Source organism: Meleagris gallopavo, chromosome 4 (assembly GCF_905368555.1).
Source record: "Meleagris gallopavo chromosome 4, MGAL_WU_HG_1.1, whole genome shotgun sequence".
NCBI lineage: Eukaryota > Metazoa > Chordata > Aves > Galliformes > Phasianidae > Meleagris > Meleagris gallopavo.
In genome coordinates this window covers 14501915-14515459 of record NC_139407.1, presented here as the reverse complement: position 1 = coordinate 14515459, position 13545 = coordinate 14501915, and the positions used below count along the sequence as shown (strand labels likewise).

Here is a 13545-nt window from a genome sequence, read left to right as displayed (position 1 = left end):
ATTCATTTGTGCTCTGGCTTTTTTTCCTTCTCCATAATTGCAAGAGCTGAATTTTGGTATGCCTGAGCTCAGAAACACCAGGCTCAGGTAGTATGTTACTTCCTTTTACTCTACCGTGACTGCTTGTGGAAGGGAACTGCCGAGTCAGAGGCTGTACACATAAAGATGTGCTTTTTCCTACACTCACAAGCGTCGTTCTTATGGTTTTCAGTTCCTCTGTTTTATTCAAATGCAGCTGTTGTGAGAGGCCACTGGCTCGGTATCCCGGTAAGCAGAAGAGTGCCATTAAGGGGCATGGATGGGAAGGAATGAAAAGCAAACCTGCAGAGCTGCACTTTACGTTTAACACGTCATCAAACAGGATATTCGCAACAGGCTACTGTAGTGCCCTCAGTGACAAAACTTGAGAAGCAGAGATTATAATATTTATTTTATGTGTGGGCAAGCTGGGCCACACAGAGGTTAAATCACTTGCACAAGTCACATGTTAAGTCAGCAGTAATACCAAGAATAGAAACCAAAAGTCATGCCTCCCTGTCCAAAGTCTGTAATGATTAAGCTGCATCCTCTCCTTTGGCCTGGATTATAACAGAGTACAAAGTATACCTCTATGACTTTTACAAACAGATATCTTAAAATATTCTAGCAAGCCGAAGACAATCATTGCACAGACATGTGACTTTTCGCATTGCGTAATCATCTTTAAATGAAGTGGGAACAGGCATTGAAAAGTACAGCTACTGAAAGTTGAGTGCTTCCAAATGACTCTAATTGGAAAGTGGAAGCTGACGGAAAACCAGTAGAGCAAGAACCTCGGGGGAACAGCTGTAAGCAGGCAGTTAACTTGCAGGTCTGCGAGCTAAGCAGGATGAAGCTGATGCATCACCTTTAAGGTAAACAGCACAGTTTTGTTCATGATGAGAGAAGTAATTAGCAGCCGAGGTAATGCCCCGAGTACAGGAAGAATGCATTGTGAAAACCTCAGGCAAATGACAGTGCAGTAGCTGCAGATCAAATCTCAGCTAAAACATACACACGTGCCTGCCTGGCAGCTCATCAAGCAACACTACACTGTCTAATCTAAAGGAACTTCAGCTTCAATATTAAACCGTGTTTATGCAGGCAGAAACCATGTAGTGAGAAAGTCCACAGGAGGGGGAATGAAGAGGCTCAAGGTATCAAGGACAAAAGAACCATTACACCTTCTCTCCTCCATCTCTATCAGAAAAAGAAAACAAACAAAAAGGGTGGAGAGGAGTCATGGGACAGCCCGTATCTCAGTGAGCCACATAAACATGCAGCAAGTGGCCCGTGCTGAGTGTTGTTATTGGAGAGAGCTTGTCAGAGTCTATCAGAAATACTCAGTTGAAACAACGACAAACAAACAAACAAACAACACAAACATAAGGAAACCCACAGTACCCTTGACAGGTAGGGAATTATTTCCTTCTTTGCAAATAAACTATGTTAAAGAGATATAGCTGAAAATGGTTGCTGGCAAAGTGCAGAGACAGTGTCATGACTCAGCCCTAACACATTACAATAGTGTAATCCTTCAGCGCTGGTTGAAGCATATACACTACAAAAGGTCAACTCTTGTTAACACTGCATTTGCATATTGGATGTGTCTAAAACCAGAGTTCTGCCTCTGACTCTAGAAAAGCAACATGAGTTGTAGGAGGTGGGAGAGCCTTTGCACACAAAAAGGTTCAGAGCAAGACCTCAAACAGCTTGCACATCTTCTGTGCACGTAACGCAAACACTCAGGAGATAAACAGCCCCTCAGTCATTTCATACCATTCATTCAGTAATTCTGAAGTGATTTTTTTTTTTTAATTGACAAAGGGGTTTATTGCTTGTTTAGAAGGTAGAGCTTCTTCACTATTGCTCAAAGCTGAGACTACCACAGATGTATTTAACAAAGCACACAGTGAAGATTGAAGAAAACTTAGAAATCAAATCATTCCTCTGGCTACTGTGAACTTTGCTTGACTAAGCAAAAAAACACAGCAAACGAAATAGTCTCTGACCTTCCAGAACAACATTTTTAAAAAGTCTGATCTGCTTATGTGGGCAGATTTTGGCACAGGGTAAACATTGATGTTTGCTCCTCAAATTGCACAAGCCACAAAAAAATCTCTCGCGCTTTTATCCAGGATATGCTTTTCAAGCAGTGCACATTTAGTTTTCTTTGACAACTGGAGGCAGGGTACTTTCTTCCCATGGAAGTGCAAGCACAGGCATGAAGGCAATGCGCCAGCTGTCTGTAACCTGGTATCTGCAGGGGGGAATGCTTACATCCTGCAGCGAGCACAGTGTCCTTATGTAAGGAATAAAGTCACAGCTCTAGCCCACTTGGCTTCTCAAATATTCAGCCAACCACACCAGCATCTCTGCCCTCAGCCAAAGCTAAAGGTGAGCCCACAGTATGTCAAATCTCTTCTGGAGGAGGACCCAGCTACTTAAGAGAGCAAGGTCTTCAGCCACAGCACGAAAAGTGCAAAAGTTTACAGGAGATAAACTCAGGAAAGATGGAAAGAATGCCAGCCCCAGAGCAGTCACATGCCAGAGTACAGCCTGTACTGGCGTGCCGGTGTAGTGCTCTGGATCAATAACATCTGTAACACAGCACATATTGACAGATAGATACACAGAGGGAGCACAGGACTTATTTTCTCTCTCACCCTCCGAGGCTGGAGCTAAAGTGATTATTTCACTGTACCTGTACATGTTTATTTCATACTTTACAAAAAGCTGTTTCTTGTGGGTTCTTTGGGGTCCTCCCACTATTTAAAGGAATTTAAGCAACTTTCATGAGTGCTTTAAAAAATGCTGCAAGTATTATGCACTCACTAGTACCTGACACATGCTCAGATATTACAGTTAGCTTGTTTGCAGAAGTTTGATTTCAGGGTAGGAAATCAGTGACAGCAAAAAGGTCCCAAACCTCATACAACACGATAAAACCAAGATCAGCAGTCACACAAGCCCTGGCATTTCTTGTGAGCAGAATGAGCAAGTAGTGACAGTGGGGACATCTGCTACATACTGTCCCCAGAGAGGGAGACCAGTAAGCAAGCAAGCGGGTTACCCTTCACAAGGCAATCAGCATAGCTGCTTCTACGGTTTAAATCCATTTAAAATTGCCAAAGATATATTAATACTCTGAATTCTCTCTTTTTTTTTTCTTTCTTTCTTTTCGTGAGAAAACAGCAGACTGCAAGGATCAGGCTACGAGAAGTACACACAGCAATGCTAATACTTCACTATCAGGAACTCTAGAAGCCTAGCTCCAGGAAGACAACACTGATATTTGTCTTTTTTAAAAAATTCTTTCCATATACCTACACTTCGTAAAAAAACACTGAATCCAAAAGCATGAGTTAAATTTCTCTCTTCAGTAACTACCAGAAAGCTAGGATTTTCCCCTGAGCCTACATATTATAGTCACAGAATTATTATATACAGCAATTGCTATTCAAACTTCTTGTTTTCTAATAAACCGATATATCAAATGTAGCACATGGTACTCAAGTTTGAAGATCATCTCAATAAGGAATTAGTTGACAGAAGGTTTAAAAGCTACACGTCACCAAATTGAATCATACTTAGCAAGGTGCTTACTACACTAACGCTGTTTACATTTCATAGCATGGAACAGATAGACTGAGCTGTGAAAATTTCGGTAAGGACCAAGAGCATCAAGCCCCAAAAAACCCACCCAAAATATGCTAGGCTACTGAGACTAGGTTCAAAGGACACTGATGTCCAAGACTAAAAACGTAGTTTGGATATGATTCCTGCTCTGGAATAGTCTAAACCTGTTTAGTACCTCCCCGCATGATTGCAACATTCCTTGAAGATTTGCAGCTCTCATTTTTTGGCACAATCTGAACTGCTTCAGTCTGCGTAACAAGGTCACCAATAGAGCCAGAAGTGAAGGGCTTGGGTTACCTACTGGTGAGATGCTTCCACTTTTTCCAAGCCAAATTTCACAACACCGTGCTGTGGAGCCAAATGGCCTGCTTGTTCTTGTCCAGCTTCGTTACTTCTACAGGCTTTGGTGCACAGACAGCCCAAGTTTTGGACTAAATCATTACATATCATATCTTTGTACTTAGTTATTTTGTTATTTTGTTCTGACTAGACTACCTTTTCTTTTTTTTTTAAAGCTGCAAGAAAAAAGATAATGTTTGACTCTTTTCATAAAAAGCAAACAAATCACTAACATGTTAGGTCTGAGACTTGGAAGAGGACTATTGTTAGATGCATTACAGACATAGGACATCAAAGATATCTTAATTTTTTCACATTTTTAACCTCTATTAATATTATCACATTGTTCAACTTACGCTTTCTTATTGAAAAATCTGTTTGACGTGCAGAATTCCTGGTTTTTGTAGTTCTCAATATATCACGGCTTGCAAAACCAAAAAGATAGTAAACAGTTTCTAAGAGGTGAAACTCATAGGTGCATTACAGTTACAAGAAGCCACATGCATTTCCTCAGGAAAAAACTTCTGCAAGAAACAAGTGACGTTGCTTTTTTTTTTTCTTTCCTTTGCACTAAGATTATGTCACGTTATCTCTTGTGTACAGATGACACTAATAACTGCGTTGCCTGGACTTCAAGCTAAGTTATCGGTTTCCTTTAAGTAGTTTGAGGGAATAAAAACAGCTGCACAGGGAAGTAGGAAGGCCTCGTCTTGAGTCTATTTTTAACATTTCTTCAGTTTAGGCTCTACTTCTTGTTCTACAGGTTGTCACATACAAAAATGTATCATTTATGTAAACAGACATGCATGTGTAGCTTACACAAACTGCACGGAGTGTGGTATGTAAGCCTAGCTCCTGCAGACATGAAAACTGTTCCTGTTGTTCAGCCCAAACTTTTCAAATGGCCTCCAGTCTTTATAAGCCCATTCTTCCTCTCTGTTGAAAAGACATATTTTAACCCTGAAGTCACTTGTCCTCAGGAGTAGAGTTCTGTTTTCCAATGACATCACACAAAAGTGTGCATACCCAAATGTTTGTAAATCAAGTACTTAAAAGGACACCTAAGCTTTAATACCTCAACTTCCATAAAACACATTGTTCTTAAAAATTTGTATCATACAGTTGCTGTATAGTCTGCTGATAGAGAAAAATCAGGTAATGCGTTTTCAACAAAACAAAAAAACAGAAAACCAACAACAAAACACTCAAAGAAAGAATTCATAGAATTATAGAATGGTTTGGGCTGGAAGGGACCTATAAAACCATCCAGTTCCAACCCCCTGTTATAGACAAGGACACCTCCTACAGACCAGATTGCTCACAGCCCCATCCAGCCTGGCCTTGAATGCTTCCAGCGAGGGGCATCCGCAACCTCACTGGGCAATCTGTTCCAGTGTCTCACCACTCCACAGTAAAGATTTTCTTCCTGATATCTAGTCTAAATCTAACCTCTTCCAGTTTAAAACTATTTCTCCTTATCCTGCCACTCCCCACCCTCTTAGAAAAAAGTCTCTCCCCCGCTTTCCTGCAGGCTCCCTTCAGGTACTGGAAGGCCCATATATGGTCCCACCAGAGCCTTCTCTTCTTGAGGCTCAAGAGCCCCAGCAATCTTAGCCTGTCCTCATATGGGATGTGCTTCAGCCCTCTGATCATCTTTGTGGCCCTTCTCTGGATCCACTCCAACAGCTTGATTTCCTTCTTATGCTGCTGGCTCCAGAACTGGACGCAGTGCTCCAGGTAGTCTCACAAAAGCAGAGTAGAGGGGCAGGATCACCTCCCTTGACCTGCTTGTCACACTTCTCTTGATGCAGCCCAGGATACTGTTGGCCTTATGGGCTGCAAGCATACATTTCCGGCTCACACTGAATGTTTCATCAACCAACACCCCTAAATCCTTCTCCTCAGGGCTGCTCTCAAGCCATTCTCTACCCAACCTGTATCTGTGCTTGGAATTGTCCTGACCCAGGTGCAGGACCTTGCACTTGGCCTTGCTGAACTTCATGAGATCGGCATGGACCACCCCTCAGGCCTGTCCAGGTCCCTCTGGATGGCATCCCTTCCCTTTCTCATGTCAGCTGCACCATTCAGCTTGGTGTCATCTGCAAACTTGCTGAAAGTGCACTTGATCCCACTGTCCATGTCGCTTACAAAGATGTCAAATAACACCAGTCCCAGCACCAACCCTTTTAAGTTCTGTTAAATCTCAGGTTGTAGAATGCCGTATACCACTGAAACAACTGCTGATATTTCATCTGAATTGCCCCTGCCTGCACAGCAACTCTGAAGTTAAAGGAAAAACCACCCATACCACAGGACTCTGACCCACTGGGACTCAGCAAGACATTCTAATCCTATTCTCAGTCAGAATTTCATAGCTAAACACAGGGAATACCAAGAGCATTCTAAGATTTCTGCAGCAAAATTGAATGGCTTCCTTTTTACAAGTAAAATTTGATGAGTTCCACACGTAACTGCTGAGGCATTTAGAGATTGTCAGTCCCACAGAGAAAGCACTACGAGATTGTTTATCACTTGACTTACATAGAAGCGGAACAAGGTACATCTTACTACTGAATCTACAAACACAGTTCTGTCACTTAGTTGTTGTTTAATTACATATATTACACAAATTAAATCAGAAGATGCAGTGAGTACTCCCGGAACAACCAACAGCTACATCACCGACAGTTTGCTTCTTTTCCATTCAAGCATGTCTGCTCAAATTTCTTTTTCTATTCGTGACAAAGAGAATTATAACAGGATGAAAGCTGTGATCTCAGAGGAAATCCAAACATACTTCAATTACACTGAGATCAGGGAGATAACTTGAAGAACTTTGTAAACATGTTCCTGAGAGAAAAGCAGCCCAAACAGAACAGCCCAATTCAGCTTTTCATTGTCACAGAACCACACACTTTTTGATATCAGTTCATAGACAGGGAAAAAGCACAGGTAGAGTTGCAAGTTTATTCTCAACCTCCATATATGGAATCTTCTAGAAAATAATGATTTATAAAACCTAACATTTAAACAGTTATGTTTTAACATATTAGATCAACACCGACAACTAGTATTTAGTCATTTGCTATTTTTAAATAAAATGTTGTTTGATGCAAGTAAATGTTTGGATAAAGCTGTTCTACTAATGTATTTTCCTCTTCTCTTGTGTAAAATAATAAAAAATCAGCACGCAGATATCTTGTAAGTGGTTAAAAAGTAAGACGTTATTTTTGCTTAAAACAGTATGGTGTCCAATGTTTTCAGTACTATATCCACAGGCACTGTTTGGAGCTAAATCTATATCAAAGACATCAACTGGGCTATTCTCATACATAAAATTAGATACACGTCTTCGTCAGACTGGGTTTATTTGACTGAGGCAGTTAAAAATTCCCTGTTTTTTGTTTGTTTTCTTTTTGAAGGAAAGAAATGTACCAATGATTTCTATTTTCAAGTTTAGCAAATTGTTCTCTTTTTCTTACTGTTCCTTAAGACATGTTCAGTTCTTATTCAATGCTATCCCTATTGTGTGTGCATATATCTTCTCATTCTCACAAGCAACAGGAAATATATATGAAGTCATCTCCACAGTCATTATATGTAAAACACATACTCATTTTTTGTTCTTTAAAAACAAAATACAGGCATACATAGAGAATGCAAAATCATATTGTAGTAATTTCTGACATTCGTGGAGCTCTATTTGAATTTTGAAAGAAAATTTTCCCATTCATTTTTTTCTGTATCATAAGAATAGAAAACATTTGAGCATCATGTCTTCCTCTCTTACACAAAACAAACAAACAGAATACCTTCTGTACAAACATAAAGGGCTATTCAAAAGCTATTTTGTAGTCAATGATAAACCACGAAGTGTCCCTTAGAGTATGTGCAGAATGATCCAGAGTTTGGCATGTCCTCATTTCCTGACATCTTTCCTTTTTTCATCTGTATAAGAAATGCTGACGGCTGCATTTCACATGGAGACACAACCTTATTCTTTAGTGCTTTAGGTGCCAGACTTGGAAATGAATAATTATTCTGTTCCAGTATTACAGTAGCAGTTCTGAAAGGAAAAGACACGAAATATAAAAGTAGAATGTTAATGCCTCTGTCTTTTTTATCCCAATTGTGCAACATAATTATTAAAATCTTCTTTCTACGTGCCATGAAATGTTAAATTTGCTCCATGATACAAGGTCAAAAGTACTTCTTTCCATACTCATTGGTGCCAGCCTTCATAATTTGAATTAAATACCAAATGAATTGAACAACTTGCATTACATGTGACTAAAAGGAAAAGGGAACGGATGTTAGTGGCCAGAACATTTCAACTCTTTCATCCGTGTCCCCCAGACCCTTTTAGTATTTTTACTTCGATGTCTAAATCTGCGTCATGATTACACTGAACAGACTGCTCTTCAATTAATAGAAAGTTATTAGATAAGCAGATAGAAGATAAACTAAATAATTCAACTGTTATAGCACACAGAAATATAAAGCTCCAACTACCTAAAGAAAGAAAATAACTTACTTCAAAGTATACCAGCTATACAAATTTGCCAGGAAAAGGCACTAGCTTGAACCCAAAATCTGATGGGCCATCCCTTCCTATAATAGCTAGCTAAAGCACAGCAGCATTCCACTAACATGTTTGTAATCTACATGGTTAAAGTATACAGCACTTGTCAAAGCATCTCTGTACTAGAAATCACAGGCTAGACCTGGCTGCCAAGACAGTAATGATGCATTCCACCAAAGGCCACTCTGCTTCAGACGATGTACAGTTACTTCATCAAAATTCTCTTCCATTTATTGAGGAAAATCTGTCTTATGCATTTAAATGAATGAAAAGACATGTCCTCTTTCTTCTTCTTTTCCTGTTCCTCTTGGATATGCCTTTATGTTATTTCCATTACTAGCAGCTGATCTTCCCAGCAGCTGCGAATAAGAGACAGGAATCACTTGGACTTTACTGGTCCTGCAGAAGCATCACATTGGTGATCCCCTGGTTACGACATGCAGCATTGTTAGTTGACCAAGAGCACTCTCTTGCTGAAGGATTTTTTTTTTTTCTTTTCTTTTTTTTTTTTTTTTTTGGCCAGAGAGTCTTGCTGGGTTTTGGAGTGTGAGTATCCTGTGACTCAATGAGATTTGGACTTCACCAGTCAGCTCCATGTTATAAACACACTGCAGTCTGAAACAGCTGTCCAGACATTCATCAAGCTGTTGGGATTCAGCCCTCCATATTTGGTCTTCATGACTTTAGGCTTGCTTGGTTTGGACGGGCTTAAGTATTCTCTCTTTCTTTGGCATCCTTGATACATTTCCAGAATGCTATCTCTCTCTGTCACTATTCCATGAGACTTTCTGGTCCAATTGCTGTTCTGAATCAACGACAACTAACCCTGTGACTCAGGACGCTTAGATTTTCAGCTCATTTCTTCTGTGGCACATGGCTACTGAAGCAAAATAATTTTTAACCCTGTGTGCAGCTTAATACCCATAAATCACCATTTTAAGGAAGCACAAGCACTTTATAGCTTTAGCTTTAAAAAAGTCTCATACACTAAATACACCCAGGTCACTCTCTAAATAGTGTATCCTCCAAGACTTAATCCTTAAGATCTCTAGCATACAGATCTCCCTGTTTTACACAGGGCTTCTCTGAAACAGAAAGCCACCAAATATCAGATTTTCCTCAATTTTCAGTTGCTATATGGATTCTCTCCATTAAAATTCTTTCGATATTTGTCTAGTAGAAGTTGTATAAGTCTAGATTCCATTTTGTGGTATTCCACAGGTACGTGTAGAAGTTTCTTCCTCTGCTAGGCAGACTTACACTTGCTCACTTAGCAGAATGGATTTTCTTTCCTTGTCATCACTTCAACCATGTTGAAGAGTTCGCTAATTCAAGTGTTAATGCATTATAATAGGCCAAGCACCTAACACACAGCAATCAATACAGAGGCTGCTGCAGCTCTTCTTCCACTCCCAGGAATCATTTCTGTAGGAAAAGCCATACACTGATCTCAGGTAACAAGCTATATAGGAACAAACTATCAAACAAGACCTCTGGAACAAGTAGAAGTAACACAAAACTGGCTTCACACTTTGCATCATTAAAGCTGATGTTCCTCTGGGTGCATTTTCTCAGTTATTGTGCACTTTGCAATCATTAGAAGAGAATTCAGAGAGTAAATGGATTTTACTGATTTATCAGCGAAGAGCATTTCCAAGTCTTAAGCCTCAGTAAATGCTGAGTATTATACATAAGAACTACTTCCACCGTAAAGGCAATCTGCAGAATATGCAGAGAGAAAGAAGCATATTATTTGTTTCATTGACTTCAGTATGAAGCATTGAGAAAAATTATGTTGACAATTCTTCAAAAGCACCCTTGCCATTTTTGGAGTGGTAGCAGTTTCGCTACTCATATCCTAGTAGTTCAGAAGAAAAGCTACTATATGAAAACAAATAGCAAATACTTTGAAACAAGATAACTTTTCTATGGGATTCTGTAAAGTCAGCAAGTGAAATTCAGTCTGCAAGTTCAGGTCCATGAAAGTTGCTATCACTGCTCATCCTGTACTTCAGAGATGTGTTCCCTCATACAGCTCGAGCCCCTCCTATTTAATTTAGTGATCAAATTATCTACTAGTCTTTTAACCTCTGGAAAAAATAGCTATGAAAGAACTGAGTTCTATTTCATTCCTGTCAACATCAACAGAATTCCCTATTAAAATTCTGTCATACATATCTGATAACAACAGAATTAAAGAGGTAATGTGAAGTATATGCTTTAAAAACTAAGATATTAAACTGCTATGCTGAATACTTTTATTTTGCAGTACGGTTTATTACTGACAATAAAGTCTAAACTGCATTTGTAGGCTGTCATTTATTAAAAAACTGTTCTGTTGAAAACAGCACCAAAGTGCTAAATATTTAAAACTATTTTTAGGATTCACACCTTACTTTAAATAATCTTACAGAGTTTGATGAGAATACAGCACAATTTTGGCTGTAGTTTTGTTAGCAAGTTACGCAGAAGAATCAGGGAAAGTCTGTTGAGAAAAACAGATGTTTAGCATGGGTGTTTTGCTCCTAGCAAACTACAGGTATTTCTGGAAGGAAAGGAAAATAATTTAAACGAGACCCTACTCGCCATTTGCAGCTACAATGCTTTAAATATGCTCCTGTATCATGCCTTTACTTTTTGTTTACTCTAAAAGGAACTCAATTTTTCTTCTCACAGACAATTCAACACCAACACAATCTAAAGTGATGCAAGGAAGGAAAGATTCACGTCAACAAGGCATTCCCTCTCTGAACTAACACATTAACATATATGCACCCTGTGATGATCAGCAGAAATTGTTGAGGAAGAAGCCAATTAATACAAAGGAAAAGGATAGAGAAACCACATGTTTTCCATAAGGGTTCCGTTCTTAAATACTTTCTATGATTTAATAATCTATTTCAGGTATGTTACAGAGTTATTTAACTTTGGAGTAGTTATTTAAAAAAGGCAAACAGGTTGCAGCCCAGATATCTGTTCAGCACTGAAGTGTGTTAAGGAAACTTTAACAGAGCTGTGGTAGAAAAAGATAAAATAGAAGAAAAAGTTGCACTGCACAGACACTTTCTCTTTGAAAGAAAATCATTTATCTGCAGTAATATGAACACAGATGTTTTCAAGTAAAGATATAAAAGACAGACGCAGGAGATGAAGTGAACTTCATACCAGTATATGAGTCTACACTATCTCAAGAAGTATAAGAATCAGTTTCTGCTCTTTGTTTCACGTATGCACCATCACTACTAAAGCACCAAGAGTTTCTTTAAGTTGCAATTTCATTCACTGCATTATGTCTAGGGAATATATCCTGCGAGTCTGAATATTCTGCATTCATCTCTATAAAAAACAAGGCATGCAATAAATCAGTTTAATTAAGCAGGAATTCTGACATATCTAACCATTGCCATCTCTTCTCTTTAAAGCCAATCTAAAACTTCCTATCTGGGGCCCAGGAGTTCAGATTTCTGTGGTCTGAGGCAGAGTTCTGCAAAGCACAAGTGTCACTCTGCTCAAGTTCACAGAAAAACACAGAGACCTGCTACTATTTTGCATTCACAGTCAATTGAGCAAAATCTGAACTGCAGGGGTTGTTTGTTAACAACTAGTGATTTATATTTGTACAGAGAATAAAAAAAGACTTGTTATTTCCTTATTCCCAGGAATTCTGAGTACTTAAATATCCCTCAAATTAATTTGGTTTTCTTGGAAGCCTATTCTCTTTGTAACAGGCAAGTTTCCCCTACTCATCTCTCCAGATAGCTGAGTTTCAGCCTGTAGAGATGCTCTTCCTTCTTCCAGGCTTTGTATAGACATTTTTATTTAGATTTCTTTCTATGTTACTTGGTCCTCTGACATACTCACGGTTTTCTTTCTCGTGGCTGACAACCCAGACACCCATGTCAGCTCTTTCAGGTGAGTTTTTCCTTTCATTTCTCAGTTCCATACATAAACCTCCAAAACCAGCAGGGTGAGACAGACACATTCCCATAGCGCTGCCTAAGCAACTATAGAGCCACATGGAAAGGTAGTGGGATTTAATGGCATTGTTTATCTTTCTCAGTATTTTGTCAACTATAGCTTTTGGTTTAAGATTTGCTTATGTGACTAAAGGAAAACTGATAGCCACAAAACATATTGCTTGCTCGTGTCATCTTAACACAGATCAGTGTTGCAACCAGAGTATCAGCACGCACAGTCTCACTGGCAACTCCTGAAGAGGCAGGTTTTCAAAGTTCACCTCTTGCTTGCTGGAGAGAGCTAGATTCTCCAGACTAATGCTTCTTGCTGCTTGTAAATGTCACCATGGTATCTCATTACCACAACTAGTTTAAAAAAGTCTGACATTTAAAAGATACCAACTTAGAAATTGCCTGCCAACTACACACCACCACTGATAAAGCATGGACTTGCAAATAAAAACTATCAATTCAGACAACTTTCCTTCAGCACTTGAGGTTTTCCCAAGGGCATTCTCCCTGCAAATAATGACACTGCCCCATTCTAGTTACCCTATGAACATTAACAAGATTACAGCCTTAGAGAGCATGGCTCATGGCCAATACTGAATCAGCTAAGTGGGATGGTTAGTAACAAGCCATATAACAGGTCATTAGCAGTGCCTTCCAAACCAACCCATGGAATGAAAACTAAGATTGTTTCCCATCTTTAAGCACCACATACCAATATAAATGACATACCCCAACATCTGAGGAGTTGCTTGATTGAGAAAACTGTTCTGAAGTGTCACAAAGGCTTTTATTAAAACGTGGAGTACCAGTAATAAGTTATAACAGACTTCTTTAATTGCATTTAGCTGTAGAAACAGGGTGATGCATTTCACAACAAAAAAAAAGTTACAGACTAAAGGGAACAAAAGACTGAGGACAAGCACCTTCACTTTTACGTTATGTTACATTGAGAAGTAACAGCCAAAACGAGCTATCAACACATCTGAAGGGGATGCTGAA

General features: G+C 39.2%; 1 protein-coding gene across 7 annotated transcripts in view; it reads right to left on the bottom strand.

Moving 5' to 3' along the window:
* Positions 1–13545, bottom strand: part of JADE1 (jade family PHD finger 1) — a 147775-nt gene that overhangs the window by 47692 nt on the left and 86538 nt on the right. Inside the window, exon 1 of one of the 7 annotated variants that reach the window (XM_019614537.3) lies at positions 4353–4371. The exons of the other annotated variants lie outside the window; for them this stretch is intronic. The gene's annotated coding sequence lies outside the window, so the exon portion shown is untranslated. Of the gene's footprint in view, positions 1–4352; positions 4372–13545 lie in introns of those variants that run through there. 7 annotated transcript variants of the gene reach the window in all.